General features: G+C 44.7%; 1 pseudogene; it reads right to left on the bottom strand.

Annotated features, from left to right (window-relative positions):
- Positions 1-1,135: 1,135 nt before the first annotated feature.
- LOC116463243 (U4 spliceosomal RNA) lies at positions 1,136-1,264 on the bottom strand (annotated as a pseudogene).
- Between the last annotated feature and the right edge of the window lie 2,137 nt (positions 1,265-3,401).

The raw sequence follows: 3,401 nt of genomic DNA, 5'->3' as shown, positions 1-3,401 counted from the left end.
CTTGAAGAAGGGAAGGGAATGAGCCTGCAGATATAGGGGCAGAGAGATGTCAACCTACAGTCACAGGAGACAGCAAGTGCAAAGGCCCTGAGGTAGGAGGGGGCCCAGCCTTTTCAGGAAAAAGCCAAGAAGGCCCAGGTGTCTGGAGCAGAAGGAGTGAGGACACACGAGGAGAGGATGAGGTTCCAAAGGTGAACTGGAGATGAAATAATGCAGGAACTTGTAGGATTTTGGCTTTTACGATGGGTAAGACGGAAAGCCAGCCAACTGTTTTGAGAGTGTCGTCATCTAAATGATGTTTAAAAGAATCACACTGGCTGGTGTCCTGAGAATAGAACAGGAGGGGCAATAACAGAAGAACAGAGAAGAGTTTGGAGGCTAGTGCCTGAGGATGCTGGCTTGGACCAAGGATGGTGCAGGGGAGGTGGTGAGAAGTGGGTTAGCAGATGTGATTTTAAGAAAGCTGAAAGACAGAGGGAGAAACTATTTTTCTGGGATGGTGAAAACCACAGAAAGAGCAGGTTTGGGAAAAAACAACAACAACAGGACTTCAGTGTTGAGCAGACCCTGCCTAAATAAGTCTGGAATTTGGGGCAGGAACCAAGAATGGCCATTGTTTAATGGCAGTTAAAGCCATTGGCCATATAATTACTTGCTCCCAATTTAAAATGTGACTAGGGGCCTGGTGTGGTGACTCACACCTGTAATCCCAGCACTTTGGAAAGCCGAGGCAGGAGGATCGCTTGAGGCCAGGAGCTTGAGATCAGACTGGACAACTTAATGAGACCACGTTCTACCAAAAAAAAAAAAAAAAAAAAAAAAAATTAAAAATTAGGTGGGCGTGGTGGTGCATGCCTGTAGTCCCAGTTATTCAGGAGGCTGAGTCAGAAGGACCACTTTAGCTCAAGAGTTCAAAGCTGCAGTGAGCTATGAGCACACCACTGTACTCCAGCCTGGGCAACAGAGTGAGAACGTCTCTAAAAAATAAAAAATAAAATGGCAGAAAGAAAGTACTGGAGTAAAAATTCACAGAACCTGAGATCTGGGGGAGACCCCTCTCTTAGGGCTGTTTTTTTCCCCTCTCTGTTTTAAAAACCTTTTATCCATTTTTCTTTTTTATTCCAACAAACTTCAGTCTCCATAGAGACTGTAAAAAATTGCCAGTGCCGACTATATTTCAAGTCGTCATGGCAGGGTATTGGGAAAAGTTTTCAATTAGCAATAATTGCCCCACGGATAAATCTCATTGGCACTGCGCAAAGCTTACCCATTTTTCTATGCCTGTTTTCCTCACTATAGCTTTTTGGGAATTTCTCTTTTGCTCCACTAGGAATTGGAGAGAAGGGGATTCAATGACAGTCAGAGTCAGCATGAGTGTGGGTGCTGCCTGCTGCGTTTCTTTGGGACCCGGTGGGAGGTAACTGAATCCTGGGGGTGGGTCTTTCCTGTGCTATTCTCATGATCGTGAATAAGTCTCACGAGATCTGATGGTTTTATAAAGAGGAGTTTCCCTGCATAAGCTCTCTCTCTCTCTTGCTTGCTGCCATGCAAGATGTGACTTTGCTCCTCATTCACCTTCTGCCATGATTCTGAGGGCTCCCCAGCCATGTAGAACTGTGAGTCCATTCAACTTCTTTTCTTTGTGAATTACCCAGTCTCATGTATGCCTTTATTAACAGCTTGAGAATAGACTAATAGAGAGGGCTTGAAACGGACAGCAGGAAAGCAAGGAGGAAGCTTTCTGCTGTGTGCCTCTTGACTTCCCCTCTCTGGGTTTTGGCCAGGGAGAAGATATTTTGGATAAGTTAAGGGCTACTTAAAAGTAGTTGATCTTGCCCTCTGACTAATTTAGGGGCCTGGAGAGGCTGATATCCAAGCCACTGCCACACCAGGCAAAGGGATGTCACAGATGAGTCAGTCAGAACCCCAGTAGTCAGATGCAGGCTCTCAGGAATCATTTTACCAGGATGCCTGAGGCCCTGACGTGGCTTGTGCAGGCCCCAAAAGTAGCTGGGACTCAGGCTGAGGGCCCTGCCAGAGGAAGGCTCTATTTCTGGGCAGCATAAAGCCTGTGCCAAGGGACCACAAACTAGGCTAAGTGGGAGTTTTGCCAGGCCTCTGGTAGGTCTACCGCACTGAGTGATAGTCTTCAGCCCTGAAGCCCCACCGGCCAGAGTGGCCCAGGATGAAAGGGAGAGGCAGAGGAGGAGGACACTGCCTGAGAGACCTAGCATTTTTATCAGAGACTGAACCCTGCCCTGGAGGGCCTGGCTCAGTGCCTCTCAAAGTTCCAGTTGCATGAAGGCCACCCGAAGATCTTATAAAATGCAGATTTGGATTCAGTAGGTCTGCAGTGGGGCCTGAGACTGGCCAGCCCCCAGCTGAGGCTGGGGCCACTGGGCTCAGGCCACACTTTGAATAGCAAGATTCTTTGTTATTGGATCAAATCACCCTTGAACTGGACTGGAATGTTAACAATTTCTTCTATTAGGTAGTGGTGGAGACTCAGGGGGAGAACAAGAGAATCGTAGACTCATAAAAGAAATATATATATATATCAGGGTTTTCCAGAGAAACAAAAACAATAAGATGAGGTTTATTATGAGAATTGGCTCATGCAATCGTGGAGGCTAAGAATTGCCATGACATATAATCTGCAAATTAGAGACCCAGGAAGGTCAATGGAGTCATTCAGACTGAGTCCAAAGGCTTCAGTTAGGAAGGAGGCAGGAGAACACTGACGTCCCAGCTCAAGGGGAGAGAATGAAAATGTGCCTTTCTCTGGCTTTTTTGTTCTATTCAGGCCCTCAGTGAATTGGACATTGGTGAGGGCGGATCTTCTTCGCTCAGTCCACTGAGTCAAATGCTCATCGCTTTGAAAACATCCTCACAGACACACCCAGAAACAAGGCTTTACCAGTTTTCTGGACATTCCTTAACACAATCAAGTTGACAAATAAAATTAACCATTACAAATCCACTTCTTATCAACCTGACACCCATATGTTCCTTAAAACATAATTAATCTCCAAATAAAGACAACAACAAGGTCATAATTTATCCCACAATGATACAACTATCCTGCCTGCAACTGAAACTCACTAATCCCTTCCCTGGAAGAGGAGGTAAAGTTCTTGTGTAAACTTTACTCTTTGGATATCCTGTAACTTCAATGATATGATGTAAAATTAACAATACTTCAATACTGATATAAAGTCAATACATCGTATATTACATGATAAGGGAATAAGAGGAAAGAAAATAAAGATATGTACTTCATATAGGTGTATAGATATGTACACAAACATATTGGGAACAAAATAAGGAAGAATATTTGAAAATGACAGTCCTTTCTGTAACTGGTCACGTGGTCATAGCTGGTGTTTATAACTACTTTCTTT

The sequence above is a fragment of the Hylobates moloch genome, unplaced genomic scaffold, assembly GCF_009828535.3.
Source record: "Hylobates moloch isolate HMO894 unplaced genomic scaffold, HMol_V3 SCAFFOLD_29, whole genome shotgun sequence".
Taxonomy (NCBI): Eukaryota; Metazoa; Chordata; class Mammalia; order Primates; family Hylobatidae; genus Hylobates; species Hylobates moloch.
The sequence above is the reverse complement of the archived record's forward strand: the minus strand, read 5'-3'. Positions and strand labels throughout refer to the sequence as shown.